Raw genomic sequence first — 22520 nt, 5'->3', positions numbered from 1 at the left:
TTTTGCAACGTGTTTATGAATAAACAGAAGATATCGCCAATTTCCTAGCAGAAGAAAACAGACCGGAGGTCGATTATTTTCGCAATGGTTTGTGTGTGATGAAATTGAGGTACTTGGTCGACATATTCGAGATATTAAATAACTTGAGTCTTCAACTCCAAGGAGCAAATACAGATATGTATGTTGCATACGAGTGATAAAGTTAATGCTTTTTGTAGAAAATTGAAATTGTGGAGCAGAAATTTAAAGCAAAAAACCTAACAATGTTTGCAAATGTGGATGATTGTACTAAAATTTCCAAGGCTGAAGAAGATCATGTAAAAGTTGTTTTGTAACCATTGAAAATCTTTTAGCCATGCTGGTAAAGAATTTAAAAAAAGTATTTTCTTGCTGACGACAAACTGATAGCAAGTTAGAGTGTGTTAGGGTTCCATTTCATAAGACTCCCGAAAGACTCTCAATTGATGAGGAAGGAAAATTCATAGACTTCACGACAAGTGGGGAAACTAAAAGACAGTTTAGCAATAAATCATTATTTGAATTTTGGGCAGGAATAGAGGATGATTTTTCCTCACTGAAAACAAGGGCATTTCGCATTTTATTACCATTTTCAACATCCAACTTTTGTGAAACTGAATTTTCTGCTGTGGCTTCTTTGAAGACAAAATATAAAAACAGAATTGAGAGTGGCTATTTCTAATACTTACCCTTCCTTCGAAAAACTTGCTTTGCAAGACAGGCTCAAGAAAGTCACTAATAATTATTAAATTTGTTTTTAATTTAGTATGTTTTGATTAAGTAAGTTGTTTTACTTTAATAAGTTATTAAATGTGTGGAAATGTATTTTGTTTTGTATGTGTATGTGTGCTTTCCTTTCAGTCAGTTAATCGATTTTTTAAAATATTTTCTCTTGGATATTCTCACGCCCCTCTTTTAGTGTGCTCGCCCCCCCTAGGGGGGCGCCCCACAGGTTGAGAATCGCTGTTTTAAAACATAATTTTTCATTTGAATATTAAAACAATAATTTCAAACTGCATCTTTACTGTTGATTAAAATGACACGAATTTAATATAAAAGCATGGATAGGTAAGCAAGGTAAGACAATGTTTTTGTGCCTTTAATGAAAGTGATGAGCTTGCAATTTATCTTGAATCATGACGCAAATTTCAAAATGGCGTTCTTAAATCTCTCTTTTTTGGCAATCACCTTTTTTATTTACTTTTTTTATTTTACTTAAAGCTATATCGAAAAAATTCCACTTCGTTAGTACATACTATTGAAACATTTTCGTAATTTCAGGGGTTATAAATGAAACATTCATATTGATATAAATATTTTAAAGTGAAAAAAAATGAATGTATTCATTCGAAATTCCTTTTGTTGATTAATTGCTTACTAAGACTTCTACGTTAAACGATGCCTTTTAAGCAGATGTTGAATTCTGCTCACTGAATATTATTAAACTAAGGTAATAGTAAAATTGAAGAAACGTCAATTGGATAAAATAAGAGATAGTTGAGATGCTTTGAAGACAAACTACTTCATTTAAAGTAGCAAAGTAGTAGTAGTAAAGTAATTTATGCATGTAGTTTTTCCAACTTTTAATATCTAACTAATTATTTTCGGCCAAATGTTTGTTTACACATCATATAAGTTAGTTAAATAATCAAACATTTGATAAGCTGGATAAATCCCAAGCACTGATTTCTACAAATATCCTTACTGAAAAGACCATTGATACCAATCGTACTTATAAAGAGACGAAACATATGGCCGATATGAGCCCAGATATTGAGATGGGGGATGAATCAATGTTTTATTTAGTAGTATCTTTCGAAAATGATGCGTGATAGGGGAAAACGACAACCCAGAGGTCATGTGCTTTCACTGAGTTAGGGGATTAGATTTTCTCCGTAGATAATGAAGAGTGACGTTAAATCATAAGAATTCTATTAAAAATGGCTAGGGAGGAGCAGATGACCATTGATACTATATATATATATATATATATATATATATATATATATATATACACCCTATATCAATGCAGGCTTTAATAATACGGCATCTAAATATCCTATTATTTTGAATACTAAAATGCGGTTAAAAACATTTTAGGCATTATAATTTTACACACACACATTATATATATATAAAGTATTAAAATCAAGTTAATAGGAAAATCAAATAAACCAAATAAAAATTAAACGAAATAAAAAAGAATCTGGTCTGAAGACTTTTTCTACGGTCACTCTCAGGCAGGGATTCAAAAACAGGGATTTTTTTCTGTGAAGGAATGCAAACAAGAAAGTCATTGACTTTCTAACTAAATACTATGTCTTTAAATACTATGAAATTTTTCCTGTTCCTTTTTTGTTTTTAGTTTGAATAAGAAATAATTTTTAATTAGCGACTATATTATATATATATATATATATATATATATATATATAGTCATGTGCAAGAAATAAAAATGCAAATTTCGGAAAGCAAGATGAAGTTCTTACATTATTATCATTATTTACACTGCAACATTTTTTCTTCAGTAATTCCATTTTTTTTTTTTTTTTGAAACACATAACAAATTGTCTTGGATACTTAAGAGTTAAGTGCTTTCGACATATATCATGTCAATCCTAATCAACATTTTGGTGTAGTTGACATGTAATTTATTATTTAATAAAGACTAAATCTTTTCTGCATTATTATGATTTTTTGCAAAATCCATTATGTAATTATTATGTTCGAATGTTTATAGGTCATCGTTTGACTTTAAAATGGAGGACTTGAGAAATTTTAAAAAATAAATTCCGCAGTTAACTGGTTAGGTACTTATAATTAGGGGCATCACATAACTGAATCAAGTTTTGATATATAATCAAACCATCTTAAAGCAAATTATAATTGATTTCAAAAATATTTTAAAAAAGTTTAAAGTTTAGATATCGGAAGCCATATAAGCCGTTACCTTATTTAAACATATTTTTAAATATGATTTGAAACATATATTCAAAGAAACAGAAAAATGAATTTTTGAGAATAAGAAACAGAAAAACCTGTCTTCGAAAAGTACATTGCTCTACTTTATTGAATGATAAACAGATGAGAAAAAGATGAAGACTTTGTTGTAGTCTAATCTGGATGTTTTGAATCTCCATTTTCTTTTATATATATTTTCCTCTTCTTTCGAAATCAGATGTTGTTTTTAGAATCACAATATCCATATTATTGTAAATTTAATAAATTTATATCGTATTCTATATATGCTGTTTCCATTAACATTTTTTGCAATAAGAATTTTCAAACTTTCTCTTATACATGCATGCTATTATTATTTTAGTGAAACGACGATTTTTCACATCATATTTCTTTCACTATTCTGTCAGTATTAAATTTAAAAGTCCTTCGTATATGTATGTCACTGAACCAGGACTTAAGAATTTATATTTGAATAACAGATTGATGTAAAGAATTTATCCATCAAATCTAGTAAATAAATAATACTCCCGAATTGTCAGTCTGAAGCATCGATTTCGAAAACAGTCAAACGATACTTCCCGATTTTTCTAACGATACTTCAGGTTTTCAATAAAGTGACAACAACTTTACACCTTGTGTAATAATCTGGTTTATTTGATTGCAGGGATTATTTAACGCAATTTATTAATATTTTATTATAATCTGATATATCTATGGCCATATTTAAGTCATTATCAAGATATAGCTTAGCGAATAATTTCATCTTTTATTTTGTTTAAGTTCGTTTTACTATGCAGTATAACATTTTTTTTGTGTTAACATCATATTTTTTATACCGTTGAATGATCCTTTTTGCCAATAAGAATTATAAAAGAATGAAGCATTATGTTATGTTATAAGCTTAATATTATGTTAAATTTATTATATATTAATAATATTATGTTAAATAATATACTAAGAATTATTTTTACAAGCAAGTAAAAGTATTTTTATTTTAAATATGTCCATTATATAAAATACGCCGCTGTTTCATTACGTGGAGAGTTCCATGATATATCGAAAATAATTATAACTAGTGATAATCACAATTATATTAATAATAATTCATTCATAAAAACACAATTTTTATGAAGCAATTAAACATATATTTATCAATAAAATCAGAATAACAAATTATATAAAATATCCCGATTATGAGAAATTTAAAAAAGCGGTACTTTTCTGTAAAATAGATTCTCCTTATGTAAATAAATCAGTTTTTGAATACTTATTTAGCAGCAACTTACTTTTCAATTTAGTATTTTTTTTATGTTTCGATAATGATAGAATTTAACGACTAGTCTCATTCATACCCTATAGCTGTTTAACTATCGATTTGCACAAATTGTAAACATATATATATATTATATATATATATATATATATATATATATATATATATATATATATATATATATATATAATTTTACATTTCGCAATTTTTTCAGACAAATGTGTTTATTTTATATTTATTTTAAACTTTTATTAAATTATTCTTTTACATTTCAGTAAGTAAATAAAAATTCGATAATTTCATATCTATATTGACTTACTTACTCACATTAGCACTCATTTACAAATAATTAAAAATAAATCACTTCTTTGTTTTGGACTTCTTTGAATCTGGACTTTTGGACTTCTTTGTCTGGATGGTCTGGACTTCTGGTTTTGATGCTAGCAAGTAATTCCAAGTATTAAGCCCAAAATAAGTAAAACAAATAAGGAAAATAATTGATTTTATATGCAAATCTATAATTTTACATAGCCAGTGAATGCAATTATAAAATGATTCCCTCGGAAATTCACGGGATGTAATATTACAATAAATATTACATAGTTCTCATTTACAAATAAATAGCAAATAAATCACAAAATATGGACTTCTTGAAATAACTGCTTTAATACTAGCAAATAATTCCAAATGTTAAGTCCAAAATAAGTCAAACAACTAAGTCGAAAAGGAAAATAATTGTTATATATATATGGAAATCTATAATATTATATAGCCAGTGAATACTATCCTAAAATGATTCCTTCGGAAATTCACGGGATGTAATTTACATTAAGTATGAAATAAAATTAAACAGTTTATCATTTAATCACATATTGTTTGCATTTTTAAATTACATTGTTTATGTTCAATTTACACGCTTGCATAAAACAAACTTTTCGATATTTATAACATAGAGAAGATTTAATTTGATCTGTGAAGCAATTATTGTAGTTGTGTTTGATAAATTAATATCACTAATCTAATAATTAAGGCTACTGCAATTAATAATTAATAATATAAGTGAAAACAATGGTATTTAATTATAAGATGCAAACAATAGTTTTCACTTGTAGAAGTTCCTTTTTCTTCGAGTAAAAAAACCCCTCTAGCAGAAGGAAAAAGCTCTTTGATTGAAGGGCGATTTTTCTGGTTTTTACGAAGAATCGTAGATTGGAAAAGACTGATGGAAAAATCAATGCTAATGTTGAAAAAGTTCTTTTTTCTCATGATATCCTTCCTTCTTTCCCCCACCTTTCTTTTAATGGACTGTCGCACGCGCATTATGTAAACATTTTCTGTGAAGACGGTTTCTAACTTGATTCATTTGTTGAAGAGAGATCTTCGCATTTGTAAAACGAAAACTTCTTTTGGGAAACAAACAGAACCTCGCGAATTTTTATTTGTTCTGCTTCGAAGTTGTCGCTTGACAATTTTTTTTTTCTTTATCCGTTTTTGTAACTTTCTTTCCATTCGCTCGTGTTTTTGTGTCAAGATAAAACTAGGAGTAAACAGAAGGTTAAAAAAAAAGAAGATATGACACCTTTACGGATTTTGGGAATCAGCCAGCGTATTTCTCCATGTTTCTTTTCAAATGAATATCAGATTAATTTTATGCAGCGATAGCGGTTTTAAATTTTTATGAGAAAATAAAGAATACATGAGTATTTTTTATTTTATTTATATTGATACGTTTGAGTATGGATTACGCGATTGCAAAAAATATTGATTTTGTGTTTCGTGTTATGTTTATCACATAAACGTTTCTGGAGGATGATATCTAAGATTGCAAGATTCTTTAATATTTATAATCCAAATAAAAAATATTTTTAAAAAATTGAAAAAATATAAAAATAAGAAAATTCTATATAGCACTCATAAAAGTATATTTCTGAAAACCTTTTCACTGTAAGTCAAAGGAAATATTTGTAATGAATAATTTAAACATCGATTTTGCAAATAGAAACTAAATTTTATTATCTTCATTTACAGTTATAGAATTAAAAAAGTTATAGAATTAAGTAAATTTTTCTTAATCGTCTAAAATCAGAACACAAAAGAAAAAGCGAATGTCTGATTCAAAACTTAACTAGCAGGATTATAAGATGCCTAATTTGTGATAGGAAATCTTCTCAAATCTCAAAATTTCTATATTTCTGGAAACTACTGCATGAAAATCTATGGCCTGGATATTTGTAGAATCGAATAATAGTTAATACTAAGCATGGTCCAAAATTAAGACCTTCATCACATTATATCATACAGCATATTCTAAAAGATACGTAAATTAAGAACAATGCGATTATTTTGCACTAATAAATGCCTACTTTCAAAATATTTACAAAAAGTTTTATTCTAATTAAACTTTGACCAAACACTTTGAATCTCAGAAAAATTATAAAGATCGTTTTCCTTTATAAATTCCGATAGACCATGAAAAAAGAAAATAGTAGAGAAAAAAATTGAATTTATTATCAAAAATTATGTACAGACTTGGATGCATTACGTCTTAATTATTTCAGATATTTCAAAACTTCTTTCTGCTCTTTGAAGAACGTTACTACACTGATGTTAAATGGACCTTAACGCTTCTAAACGTCTCATTAGTTTTGAAGTTCTTTGAGTCTTCTTTTAAGGAAACAATATGGAGCAGGATTGTCTAAACATTCATTCTCTGAGGGTCCTGTTTCGGCATTCTAATTGCGAGCTCGGTAATTCGGATTCTTGAATCCGCCGTTTCTTTCGAACAACTTCTGTTTTGACAGTTTGGCCTCGTTCATCAAAATCAAGAACGATATTTAGAATAAATGATTTTCAGCTCTTTCGTGAACTGAAGAACTCGTTGTAAAGTCACAACTTCTTATCTAATAAGGAGTTTCAAAGAAGCATTAAAGTGCATCTAAAATCATTAGCTTTGACGTGATAAGAGAGCATTCGGAAACTTGTCCATAGATAAGACAGAGGTCTGAAATGCAGTGATCGTGTTGAAAAGTATCCATGTTTGTTCGCAACTTCTGGTAATAAATTCATTTTAAATTCAATTCTTGTCTTTTTTATGGGTAATCATAGCTTTAAAAAATGACCGTGATAGGAATTAAAAAATTTATAAATACTAGCTTGTTTATTTTGGTTCAAACTTGATCACTATCTAGATGTCTGGCATGAAGCCAATTTCTTATGTTGAAGTTTCAAACGTTTATAATAATTATTATTATTAACATTATTTTAAACGTTTAAAAACAATTTGCATTTAACTACTGATTTATCTATTATTACTTTTAAAATCATGATATTAATGTTGATATTTTAACTTATTTTTACTGATAAAATTGTATTTAAATGCTTATTTATCTAATGATCATTCCTCTTACAGTTATATCTTTACTTTTAAATACTAATAATCTTAGGATCATTCCTTTCATTATCCTGAAATATTAATATGTATATTATTTTGATATTTTTATCCCTGAAAATCTAATAATTAATTATTACTTTATTGAGTAATTAATTATTACTCTATTGAGTACATTAAACATGTTGATAATTAATCTTTTTAATATCATGCTATATTTTCAATGCATTAGATTCTAAATATTAATATCTTTATAATCATGTTGATTTTTTCAAATCCAAAATAATACAATACTTAAATATTTGCACATATCTGTAAACGGACTAAAAAATATCATTTCAACTGCAAAAAAGAAACGGAAATATCAATCATGCCATTATTTTCTACTTTCTCTGAGCAATTCTATTTATTTGTCTCATTGAAATATATTTCATTGTTTTCTTAGCTTGGAAAAACAAGATTACTAATCGATTGTTTTGTCTGCACATATTGATGTAGTTATTCTGGAATTATTGTTCCCAAGTAGCTCTCTGCTTGCTTTATCGGCTAAACGAAAAACGATTTGACTCAACAAACAACTACTTTCCTGTTTGATAGCTTTAAACTTTCCTCTCAAGGAGCGATTCTAGCTTTGTTTGATTTTACTTACCATGTTTGTTTACACAAGATAAGAACTCACAGAAAAATACTTATTTTGAATACATAGGAATTCTCGTCGCTAGCTTGCATTTGCTTTCATTTCAAAATGAATGGAAGTTTGAAAAAAGTATAATAAAAACTAATTTGCAGAAATCGAGTTCTGTTTAGAATAAAATAAACACATTCATTATTAGTTTCTTGTTCAAAGCTCTAATTCAAAACTAAAGTAATTCTTGTTAATGCTCGTGCTGAAATCTGCTCGAGACGGTGACCAGACTTGGCAAATAAAGAAGAAAAAAAAGTTTAATTTTGCAAATGTTTTTGTTCAAAGATTAAATTCATTATTGATTATTTTTATTGTTTATGTTGAATTTTGTTTCACACAAACATTGTTTTTTTCTGATTTTATTTTTAAAGAACAATTGAAGTTCGTTTCCGAGTTTTCCGTTTTCCCATTATACTATTTATAACTTCATTCCTGAAAGTACTTTAATGTATATTGATTATTGAAAGAACAAAATAAATAATACAACATTATTATCGTATTATGCGATAAATAACTCTAAAGGAGATTGCAACTGCATAATTTTTAATATTTATTAATGTTTTAGCTTGGTTAATTTTTAATATTTATTAATGTTTTAACTTAGTTTAGTTTTATATCACGGACAGATTTGATGTTACTTCGTTAAACATTAGGACATTTAATAATGATTTCTTTCGGATTTCTAAATGGGATGGGAAAACGCTGCTGATTCTTTTCTCACTTAAATGAGGCAAGGACACTGATAGTGTACAGAATTCTTTTTTCGGGGAACCTATTCGTTTAATTTTTTTATGTATCGAAAACTAGACATTTTTAAGTAATCAATCATTCAGATTTATTCTGATTTACTTCTGAATTTAATTCAAAAAGAATACAGAAAATTAAAAACATTTAAGACAGTTAACAGCTACGCTACACGGGCAGTTGCTTTTGTATTGTGGTCATGTTACTGGGCTGCGAACCACAAGGTCCAAGGTTCTATCCTCGCTCCTACCAATTCACCACATTATTTATACATTCTGATTGGCATTGGGAACGTTAAATTTCGTAATGCTCCTTTAGTTATTTAATGTCTTAAAAGTATCTTGATGTTCAATGCTAATGTTTCTGCAGCCGTTTCTCTTTCCGTTGAAAAGTTATTTTAAACCTATTATTTCATTTAGAGAGATTTGAATTATATCCAATTGGTGGTGCTGTTTTTTGAAAGTTCGGTTTAATTAAAATTTGACTTTTCTAAATTAAAAGGCTAAATTTTTTGAAGTTCCGTAATGTTGAATTTTATTAAAAGTTCCGTTCCTTAATGTTCAATATAGTGATGATTTTGCTACATTATTAAATGAACTTTTGTTAGAATACTGAATACAATTTAATCATCATCATCATCATGATGATTTTATATTCAGATTGCTGTTAAAAAATTTTGAAATATTAATTGTAATCCCTTATCATTTGCCCTCATTTCACTGCTTTGGATATCTTGAACGATTTTAAGTCGTTATTCTCATTTTAGTAACAAGTTCAAATATTTTCTGTATTAAAAAAATTTACAAATCCAATAGTATTGACCACGGGCAAAGACATGTATATCAGCTAGTATAAGATATTTATTCCAAAAGTGTTTTAAAATGAAAAAATAAAACATATATTAAATGATAGAACTTACTCGTAACACTTGAACACTCGTAATGTATGTATCTTAGCTGTATAGTATTTCTTAAATGTCAAAGCAGCTAGCTGTTTATGTAGCCTTTTTGTGTAGACATTTTCTCTAAAAACTATGCAATAAATTACTATCTTGCTTTTGTCAGTCATAAATAAAATAAACATACATTGCAATATGATTGAAACTTTTTAATCAGATCAGGAATGTTTTTCTTGTTGTTATATGAATATATGTATTTACACAGATTTCGATACCTTAAAATTACAAAATAGTCTGTAGTTAAAAATTTTACAACAAATGTCACATATCTTGGTAGGCATTCTTAGAAATGTGGAAGTAAAAGGAATAAATGAAAGTAACATCATAATATGCTATAATCATCTATGAATAAAGTTGATCATTTTGATGATCATCAACTATGAAAAATTATAATTTTTAGAAAAAAAAAAAAACAGTTGAAGATTATATCTCGGATAGGCAATTTTTTTTAAGAATATAATACCAATATCTATGGAATTTTTTCCTACATTTATCTAGAAAAATTAATAAGATTCTAAGTACATTTGACTACTAAAGACATTCAGTAAATACATTTCAATTCTAAACACATTGCACTACTAAGTATATCTACATCAATTTATTTTCCCTCTTCCTACATCTAAAAACATTTGTTTCTTCATAAATAATTATTTATATTTACTATAGATCAATTTAAACTACAGAGCAATGTTTTCATTCATTTTAAAGTTATTTCAAAATCATTGGTCTCATGATTTTTAATACCAATACTACTCAAGACTAAGTTGCAAAAACGACTGTATTATTGGCAATATTCATTTGATTTGATTTGATTTAATAGAAATAGGATAAGGAAACATATTTGATCCTTATTAGAAAAAGTAGCAATGTCAGCGTAATCATCCTATTTAAAATATTCTTAAAATAAAACAGAAAGGCTAAAAGAGTTTTAAAAATTCCTTTTACTACCTATACTAATTTAAGAACAGAACACTACACTTTTAATCATGGAAATACATCTAATACAAATGATACAATTTATAAGCCTGAGCAACAATTTTCAAAAAATCGAAATTTAATGCTTTGAATTCCTCTATCAAGCATAGCGTGATTCCTTATCATAAAAACAAATTCATGCCACATATTTTATTTTAACAGCTTGATGACACACCATAATAAAAAACATGGTAATAAAGGGAAGATTTTTGCTTTTCGAAAATGCTTGTCTTCTGTAGTTAATGCATTCCTGCTATAAATTAAATATGATTCTGTTTCATTAATTCGATTGCAAAAAATGAATTGCTACAACTGTAGTTCAGCAAAAGACCAACGCGTACCATTAGCAAATGTGACTCTGTCGTGACGCGGGTAATTAGCATCTGGACAAATGTATTTCAAATGCGTGTTGAACGAACGCGCGTGAGTCTGCTGTAATGACTCGTCGTGATGAACAACAATTAAGGACAACAAAAGAATCTGACAAAACGAAAAATATTCCTAATCTCATTTGACATGAGTTATTTGAGATGTAGTTTTTTAAAAGTAAATATGCAACACAAGTGAAAAAGATTCTACTATGTTTATCCCGTGCTGTTGAAGTCAATACTCATTTAGTCGCCATTAGCAATCCATGGGAGATGTTTTATTTCAGTTTTCCTACAGTTTAAAAAAAGACATTTAAAAGAAATATTAAAATTTAAACTTTAATATCCATGTCGAAATTTCCATATTCTATTAATTTAACTAGTTGTTTAAGTTAGTTGTTTTACTCTTGTATGTTTCACTTTTTCCCATCTGGAGTGAATGAGGTTTTGCAGTTTTTGAACGCAATAGGCCTTGCTCATTAATTTTTCCTAGTGAATAAATCGAGTTTTCTTTCAAGTAAAATGTACAATATATGAGGAAAGGAATATGGAATCTTGACAACTAGAATGAACATTAGAAAGAGGAATGATGTTCAAACAGAGAACATATAATTTAAATACACGTTCAAAAGTTTCACGTATCAATGCAGATTTAGCTATGTTGCACTAGATGGCAGCCAATGTAAAATGCTCTTAATTTAGTATTTTCAAAATATGACACTTAGATCACCTTAATGAAAATAGTGGGTTAATTTATTCTACTTCTCATTAATTTTTCCATTTTAATAAATCGAGTTTTCTTTCATGTAAAGCATACAATTTATGAGGAAAGGCATACGAAATCTTGACAACCGCAATGAACGTTAGAAAGAGGAATGCATGTTCAAACAGGGAACATATAATTTAAATACACGTTCAAAAGGAGACTATATCAATACATTTTTTGCTATGTTACACTAGATGGCACCACATGTAAAATGGTGCAAATTTGGTATTTCAAAAATATGATGCCTATATCAGCTTAATAAAAATTGGACTGATTTTTTTTTAATGAAAATTGAGTCTAAAATCTCATTAGTTTGCTTTTCTGATGAATATTTCTTTGTCAAATATTTATAAAAAAATGGACCCAATCTTAATGACACAAAAATAATGAAATTTTTACTTGAAAAATTTTTTGCTTTCCTGTAATGGAAATATTTATTATCTCTTTTGTGATTTTGACACGACCATCCTTGAATTCAAGGTTACTTAGGTTACAAGGTTGATGTCACTTAGCGAATAAAAGTTAAACACAGAGACTATATTCTGTATTTACTGACAAGAAATTCAACTTTAGGAATTTATGAAAGGAAAAACAAACTCTTAAGTTATACTGGAAACCACTTAAATGATTTTCTATACACAACACCGTCCTTTAAAACCGTTAAATTTCACAGGCAAGAAATTTCCTCCCATCTTCTGGCAAGTGTTTACTTCACAAAGCAAAATCATTTTGCCAAGTATAGAATATTGGTGCAGGGAAGTGCTTTCTTAACCATCGTACTGGAAAAGGCGTTTTGTTCGTACTTATCACTCAATGATTTTCGTCGATAAAAAAAAAAAAGGAAAATCTGTTTGGGATAGATTCGGAAGCCCCAATATTTTCCTCTCCTTCGCTAATACCTCCCTTTTTATTACCTCTCCTTCGGAAATGTCGGTAATTTTAAAAGGTCTTGAAAAATCACTTCTATTATTAAGGACCTTGTCCCGTTTAATGATTTCGGTTAAATTGCCGTTGCTTTGCTGGCCCCTTTCCCAGTCCAACGTTCTTTAAAGAAAAGAAATAATAATTTTCGTTTAGAATTGGGTGGTTTGTTGTAAAAATGTCTTTTACAGCGTCATCAGCCCTTTATTGTGAAGAGCACATTCGCAGGCTCTCTCTCGTCGTAAAATCGCCATTTATTTAGCTAAGTGATAAGCTTAGGAAAGAAAATAGCTTTTCGATTTCTACAGATGTTCTATAGGAAGAAATTATTGGTGCAACTTTGATAGACATAAAAAGCACCGCTTTAAGTGATTGGCTTTCGTATTTTCTAAGATATTAGAAGGTTTCTGATTGAAATTTAGATTAAATAGCACCTATAAACGATTTAAAAGACTAATCACTCCTTAATATACTTTTTCGTGTTAAATAAATGTTACCTCAAAATTCTGAATAAAATTATATTGAGGAAAGATGGCTTTGCTTATTTCTGTTCCAGAAATTCAGTATTTTTATAAAATATGATTTTTTTTATCTATATCGTAGGAAAATTATTAATTCCTTTTCTTATCTCTATTTTGAGTTCCATGGGGTTTTATTTTATTTAAAAAAAGTTACAGGGATTTTTATGCTCTAATTATACTTAACAGGAGGGTTTTGAGAGATGGGCCTCATTAGTTATAGTCAGAGATGAGTTTTCATATCTCATGAGCTGACGTAGGAGATCGAAGAGAACAGTTGAAGCTACCACTCTCTCCCCCCCCCCTCCAAAAAAAATCTACTTCACGTTACTTGGGATGAGGAGGGAATTTGGTGACTTAACTTTTGAAGTAATCAAAGACCGGAATGCTGATATACAAAGATCTTTGGCTAAAGCGATGTCTGAATCTCCAAACACCCTTTCTCCTGTCTTGAATTGACGAATTATGGAATCGTCTAAAGCACCTTCGACAACTGTCTTACTTAGTATATCTGTCAGGTACAAATAAAGAGTTATTATTTTAAAGCGCAAATAAGATATCACAGTAGTCGCTACTCAGGTGATATGTATACCAAACTCAGAAGCAATTTATTCTAATCAATAAAAATGTCATTAATCCTTTCAAGGACATCCTCTGAAGCCAACTTTTAGGAGGTTTTTTTTTCCGCAAGTTAATAAGTATTTGATAACTGATATATTAAAAGAGAAAAGATGGAAGATATCGCTTAAAGTTTTTCTAATGGATTCAATTAAACCAATGACTATTTAAAGTCATTTCCAGGAAGCAAAATAACTCGTTTGTTCTTCTGTAAAAGGGAGTGATAATTCATTTTTAACAGTAACAATAGTATATATCATGCAATCTTTATTCGAAAATATGTTGGATTATTGACCACAAAGATCTACGAACGTTAGCTAAAACTCAAAACTTTCAATGTTAAGTTTGAAATAAATAAACAAGATACCAACCTATCTATTGAAATACTGGGTTTCATAAAATATGTATCAGGGTCTTCCAAAAGTTTCTTTCTCAACGCGCTATGAATGGCTTTATCTGGCTCTTCTTGTGCAAACATGCAGGCTTATTTATTAGTCGTCTATGTCATCGGTTTCAAATGTACCAGTACTCTTTTAAAGTATGTTTCGATTGTTCCACAGTCTCTTAAGATTTACAGCCACAGCGTTAAATATGGATAGCGGAAGGCTATATTTACAGCATTAAAGAGGCTTGTCACTAGAGACGAAACTTGGAATTTATTTGAAAATGTGAATAGAAAAACGCACTTGGTGTAAGGACAATGGACTTTCACTGTAGCAAAGCCGGGACTACACCCCAAAAAAAGATCTTTTGTCCATTTGGTGGGATCGAAAAGGCATAATTTTCTACGAGTTCCTTGCTCAAAACGAAGCAATAAAGTCTAAGACATACTGTCATCAACTGGATCAATTGAAAGCTTCCAAGTATTGGGGAAAAAACGGCCAGAATTAATGAACTGACGAGGCTTTGTTTTTCATCATGACAATGCTAGACCACATATTGTATTAGTTGTAAGAGAGAAGCTCTTACAGTTTGATTAAGATATTTTACCTCATTCTGCATGTTCTCCAGATCTCACACCATCTGATTATTACTCCTTTCTGTCTTCAAAAATTATCTTCACTATAAGTGCTTTAAATCCATCAGCGAAATAAAAGCGCACCTCGACGATTATTTCTTGTCCAAAACACAACAGTTTTGGAAATAAGGCATAGTGAGGCTTCCTCATAGATGGAAGAATGTAATAGAGCAAAAGCGTTCTTATATAACAAAATAAGTACAATATTAAAGAGTAAATATTGTGTATTCATTTCATATTAGAAATAAGAAAAAAAACTTATTGGACACCCTAATATATGCTATTATTAGTTATAATTAATAATATTTAGGGTTAGTATAAATATTAATCTGCCAATTTAATAAACTGATGCAACAAATTTACAATTATCATCAATAATAACCAACTGATCACACTAACATATAAACTATTTTGCAGAACACAATTAGTTTTGAAATCTTTCATATTTAATGCGTATGAAGCAGTTTTAGGAACCAGATTGAATTTCAAACTTTCAAATATTCTGGGAAATGTATTAATGAATAACAAACATTAACAAAAAATAATCATCAAGACACATAAAGAAAACCACACATTTTCAAAGAAACCTTTCCCAAAAAACACATTACCACCAAATTAGGCTCCAACTGCAGCAAAAGAAAGAAAATTGAAACGTAAATATTTCCAAAACACACATCCCTCTTCTGAAGCCCACGCCTCAGGGGAACTCCGATCCTTGCCAAATAATAATCGAACACTCTCTAATATCATACCATGGATTGCCTCTTTTTTTATCTCTCTCTCCCTCCCTCACTCACTCTTGACGCTTTCGGATAGTGTTATCTTGTGGTCGGGTGGCCGGAAAGGGGTTGAGCAGGGTGATGATGGCATTGTAAAGGGGAGGGGTGGTCGGATTTTATCACTACTGACCAGAAGCATTCAGTCGAGTGAAACAAGAGTTCTATCAATACTCGGAGTGTTGGCGGCCAAATGCGGCGATATTTCTTTCCAGATTTCCCCTCAAGGCATACTCGCTTGGGAAGAAAGATATTGCCAAATAAAATTACACGCGAAAAAAAGTTTTTTATCAGTTGAGGAAGGGTATTTTGGAGAACGGAAAGTGGCCACAAGTATTGTCAACAAATACTTTGTTTTATGGATTTAATCTGCTAATGTTGTTAAGAAAGTTATGAGCCGTGATTTAATAAATGATGCATAAAAGTCCCTAGGAAAAAAAGGTTATTAAATGTATCTATTTTAACTCAAATAATTATTTTCTTTGATAAAATTCTATTTCAGATACAAAATTTTATTGAAAACTTATTAATAACTTATTGATGAACATTTCAAACAGTCCTACCATAATAGTACTTCTTACAAGACTACAATAATAGCATTGTTTTCAACAAAAGAAATAGTTTAAAGTAGTTTATTTGATTTCTAAGTTTCAATTATTTTAGGAAAATCTGCAATCGATTCGAAGTGATTCGAATTTTAAAACAAAAGTATCCTAAAATTTCTTAGTTTACAAATTTGAAAATATACCAAATACGATTATCATATAGATACCTGAGATTAACTTTTGAAAAATGTGAAATCTAATTCACGACCCCCATAACATAAGAGAATATTAAAAATTCAATAAAAGCAGAGTTATATAAATTTAGTTATAAATATTTATGCATTAAAATTCGAATAAAGAAAATTTTCCCCTTGATATTTTTTTTCAAAACAATTAAAAATACTCAAGGAATTGGAGAAACTTTGAAATATTTTAACAATCTAATCCTAAAAAGAACGAATACCTTAATAAATACTTATTTAAATTATATCAATATTAAATACATTTATTTAATATTTTATTTAATGTAATACTGATGTTTAGATTCTTTTTAAGATTATTGTAATAGTTATTTAATACAAGAATAAATTGCAATTAATTTCAGTGTATTTATGTCCTGAATTATTTAAAAATAAATTATAAAAAAATATGAAATTTGAAATCGAACATTAGAGTAAAAATCACTAATATATAAATATAACTGATGAATATATTTTTTTAAAAAAATTATTAAATGCAATACATATACAGAAATCATACTTTTGAAACGCATAAATAACCGAAATATAATTTTCTGAAGTTTATTTATTTTCAAAAAGTCTCATGCATCTCAAATTTACGAAAGATTAAATTATTATTAAACTAAAATTGCAAATATTACTTTTAAAAAATAACCTTAACTAAGAATATCTCTAAAAATATTTTGATTTCTATATTGAAAAAATATAAAATGTTGAAAATAGCTGTATGGCTTTGGACAGTATAATAAAGTTGGTATTCAATGAAATATCCTATTTCCTTACTAGAAATTAAAACTCATTGCCATATTACTGAGAAGAAATTGTGAATATTGAGATCAAAAATTAAAAGCACGTTAAACTGCCTTAATATCAGGCTACAAAGATTTGTGAGTTAATTTAGGAAAGTCAGGAAGTGCAAAGCTTAATAAGAGACGTATGAAATTTGTCAAAACTCCTAATCATCGGTTCTAGGAGAATATGTAAAAATAATTGATTTAAAAAAAAATAATTTTCTTTTTGAGGAAAAAAAACAATAAAACTATTAGAATAAGTAAGAGAATCATGAAAAATTATACATTTATTTCTAATTTTAAGCAAAATATCTCTATTTTCGATATAAAATCAAACTGAAATTCTGAAACTGACATCGAGCGAAAAAAATTATCTTCTCCTAATTGAACTGAATATATATTAATTAATGAATATTAAAATATGTATTTTCAAATTGTAATGTGTAATGTGTTAACTTTGGTGGTTTGTAATAGTTATATTAAATAGTTATGTTATGTTTAAATGTTAAAATATTGCAAAAAATTCAATTTTTCTACATTAATTTAAATTTAATATACAATGTTTAGAACAAAAATTGATACCTTATAAAAATTGACTTTTTATTTTAATGAATCAGCTTTGGAATAATTAAAAAAAAACTACATAGATGCGTTTGAAAGAAAGGATTGCTTATTATTTATAAAGTTTTTAAGATTCTAAAGCGAACGAAAATATATATCTAAAAAATTAAATCTCATCATCATTAAATCCTCATCTCTTACTTTATTTCCAAAAGATCTTTTGTTATTATATAATACAAAAAAATTTAATCATAATGTCACTCGGAAAATAAGCACTAAAAAGGCTTAAAAAATTAACAATTCTTTTTCTTAATTAAAACTTCTTAATATGTATTTGAATATTGATTTATGATGGATCTGCCTAAAAATTTTAATTGCTAATCTGCCTTGAGGTACATAGTTAAAAGAACTATTTTCAATTTTAAATAAGCATTTTGAAATATTCAGATAATTAAAGTTTGATTTTTCTCGCTTGAAGGCAGCAAGAAAATTGCCACTTGATTGTTTTTTTTTCTTCTTAAATTTTTATCTGAAGTAGTACTTATTGTAAATCAAAATCATTACTAACACTAAAATATTAATTCATTAACTTAATATTTAGCTTACTATATGGTTGTCAAATACTTTAATCGGCATTTGCTTTAACATTTAATTTTATGACAGCCAATAAACATTTTTTTTTTCCACCTGGACCAGACCTGCTTGAAAAGTAAATCTTACTAATTTAAGTTCAACTGGCAGCTTCGGAATAGGGTAAGGTAATAAACATGCAGATCTAGTAATTTAAAGTATTAGCAGTGTGATTCACCTGATTGCAGAGATCATATTACGTGTGTGTTAGTTTGTCTGTTTATTCGTTCGTTTGTGCATGAATTTCTATTAAGTAAACAAGGGAACATTAGAAAATCATACTTTTCCATGAGTAAGCAAAATATTCAATGTTTAGTGTGTTCTAAAGGGTGTTTTTTTTTTCAGATCATGACCAATAACTCAACCGACATACTCAATACAACGAGGTAGAAGAAAAAGGGTGTAAAAAAGTATTTATAACGCAAATACTTTCAAAAGTGGGAAATAGCTAAGCAAACAATTATTTTATCCGTGTAATTTTTAAGAGATAATACAGCTTAATTTTGGACAGTTAAATTATAAATTTCTCCTAACTCAGAAGCTATAAGGATATTTGAATTTAAGTGGTTAGAAAATAAGTAATTTCTTTAGAATATACATTATGAATTTGGATAAGTGCGGAAGTAAAACTCTTACATATATGTTTATTTTAATGAATTAATTTCATTATTTTTTTTATTCAAATGCAAATAAGTATTCTTTTTATTATTGAATGAAAAAACGCAAGAAAAATAACGTAAAGCATTTATTATGAAGTTTAACCCTTAATTGAATCTGACCATCAACTAATAATTGTTTAGTTCAGGGTTTTTTTAAGATTATCTAACAGCAAGATAAGAATTAGCTCATTTTTATGCTGATAAATAATTAAATCATTTGAAATAAAAATGAAAATGTATAGTTTAAACATAAATAATGCCAAAATTCATCACTGGAATTATATTATAGGTTAAAGAATTCTCACGGTTACAATGTACAGGCAGTCTCTAAAAAAGAATCGCATCTTAGGTAATACTTCATTTCCTTATTTCTAAAGTTCATATACAGGAGTCTCAAATTATTAAGATTTAATGTAAATCAGACCTGTGTATGTGACGAACTTGTGGCCCTCGGATAACAAAACTTTTTTATCTACTCAAGACTACTATTCTTTGGCACTAAAATACTCTTAAGTTTTAATTTTCGATACCAAAACACACAAATCCATGATTTTATGAATAAATAACTATGAAATCAAAAATATGACACAATGAAGCCAGAACAGAACCTGCTTTGCTACAAGAAATCATATAGGATATAAAGTAGTTTCGAATTATTTCCATTAGTCAATAACATTTAGTCATTAATTTACATTTAGATCCCTCATGAATACAAAGCCAGAAATTGATAAATAAATAACCTTAAACATGTATTCTTTATGTTAACTTTTCCTCTAGATAAAACTCGGAATCTTGTTACACATACTATCAATAAATATCTTCATCTCCATCTATATTTATTTACTTATTTCTGCATAAAATCCTATCTTTCAGCGCATTCATCTACAATAAAAATCGTTCCATCCGTAACGGAGGTGCAGCAACTCATAAATTAGCTACTTTCAGCGGAAGAAAAGCAAGCCTTTTTACAGTTCACTTGCAGCCTCGCAGGAATATCTCTTTCTGGCCCATATCCTTAGGAGAGAGAAACACTCCTGTGAAATTGAACGTAAGAGAAGAACGGGGCAAAACAAAACAAGCAAAAGTAAATAGTGCTCGCTGCACAAAGGCTTCATAAGAAGAACCAAATAAAGAAAGGGGGGAATAACTTATTTTTTTTTCTCTCTCGGCCTTAGTGAAGGCAATCAATTTTGTTATCGGAGTGACTCTCGTAAGAGTGCCATGGAACCCTGATTACCGACTAGGCCTAAAAGAAAGTCATCGATGCTCCAGCGAACGTTCCCGATAAATCGATAGATTCATCGATATTGTCATCGATGAAAAAGAACGGTTTTCCCCACATCGACGTTTCATTCCGTGGTCTTTCCACTGAGACTGCAACTTCTGCGGTCGATAGAGTTTGCTTTGATAAGGGCTGATTTATGAATATCGAAGAAAATTATTTTGGGGAAAGACTCCTCTTAGAATGGAGATTATTTCTTAATAAGCTAAAGAGAGATTTCGAGGAGACAGTTGGTTGTGATTAAGAAAATTCGAAAGACACTCCAGAGCTAATAAAAATCGGAGGATAATCGATTAGTCCATTCTTTGTTTTAGATATGAATTGCTAAGTAAATTATGTATCAAAAATGTAAAACAGTGCAGAAATGAATTAGAATCCATACAGATTTTAGAAAAATATGAAAGCAAAAGAATTCAAAAAGAAAACGATATGAATGGTAAAACCAATTGTTAATATTTTTATAAAAGTAATTAAATTATTTCCAAGATAATTTATTTTTATCATTTCTTATAATCATTATTTTACTTTTAGTTATTTCCAATATCATCAAGCTGTCTCTAAAAAATAAAAATGGTTTCAATACATAATCTGTATAAATGTTTCATCATACACAGTATATACATGCATGTGTAACATGCTTATTTTGGAAGGAATATTCAGTATATATCAAAAAATAATCTTATCGGTTTATGATTGAATAATGTTATAAAAATATCTTGGAATTAAAATAAGAATCAATTTCAAAATTAGCCTAGCAAAAATAGTAATTCATTTCCGGAACCTGTATTACATATAAAAATTTGTATGTTTATAAACTTGTATAGTCTGAAAAAAGGGAAAAATAACCCTTCCAATTAAACATATGGAATCGATAAAAACTTTACATGGAATAAAAAAAAATAATGTAATTTATAATTGATTCATTTTCCAACCAAAATTCTATGTATGGCAAATGCAAAGATTTTTTAACAAGTCATATACTAAAAATGCATATAAGTGAAAATAATTTCTAATAGTTATTTAGAATTGTTAGAATCAAGCTTTAAAAAATAGTTTTTGTCTAATGTAGATTCAAGAAATCTTTGAAATTTCACAGTTCATAATTTTAATAGCTCAAGATTCTAAAGTGGTAAAGTTGTCAAATAATAATTGTTCTTTTTTGTATAATGATAATCAAAATCAAAGGACAAATCATCCGTTCACTAAAAAAACGTTGTGGAAATGTAAACAAAAATTGCAGAGTGTCTCAACATCAGGGTGGCAATCTTCTAGGAGGTATACACTATACGTAGATATTATCATATAATAAAGCGGTGTCGGAAATACTTGCTAGACAAGATAGATTGCGTTGAGCATATGTGAATTTCCACGGCGTTTTCTAAAAAAAAAATTTTTTTTTAAAGTAGAATTAAAAATAACTAAATACGCTGCAGCTATTCACATTGAAAAAACATGTTAAATAACTAATGTCGTAGCACTGGAATCAGAATTGATGTAAGCAGAGTCTTAGTGCATATTTCACGTCAAAGCTGTGAAAAAATTCCTCATGGCCAAGTTATACACATCATAAATTTTGGAAAAAAAATTGCATGGAGAGATTTTCTCCGCACATATATGTACTGAACACAAATAATAATAAGAAGAACGTGTATGCAAATAGTAAATAAATGAATGCTTTCTTCTAATTAAAAAACTAATAAAGTTTTGATGATTAGTGAAAGCTTATAAGCTACGCTACACAGACAATTGCTTTTGTATTATGGTCTTGTTACTCGGCTGCAAACCACAAGGTCCCAGGTTCCATCTCGCTCATCGCAAATCTGCCA

General features: G+C 28.4%; 1 long non-coding RNA gene across 1 annotated transcript in view; it reads right to left on the bottom strand.

Moving 5' to 3' along the window:
* Positions 1-4641: 4641 nt before the first annotated feature.
* LOC129980866 (uncharacterized) overlaps positions 4642-22520 on the bottom strand; it is a 65626-nt gene continuing 47747 nt past the window's right edge. Inside the window, exon 3 of the long non-coding RNA XR_008785268.1 lies at positions 4642-4692. This is a non-coding gene — a long non-coding RNA (uncharacterized LOC129980866). The remainder of the gene's footprint in view (positions 4693-22520) is intronic.

Source organism: Argiope bruennichi, chromosome 8, assembly GCF_947563725.1.
Source record: "Argiope bruennichi chromosome 8, qqArgBrue1.1, whole genome shotgun sequence".
Classification (NCBI taxonomy): Eukaryota; Metazoa; Arthropoda; class Arachnida; order Araneae; family Araneidae; genus Argiope; species Argiope bruennichi.
This window is presented reverse-complemented; position numbering and strand designations above follow the sequence as displayed.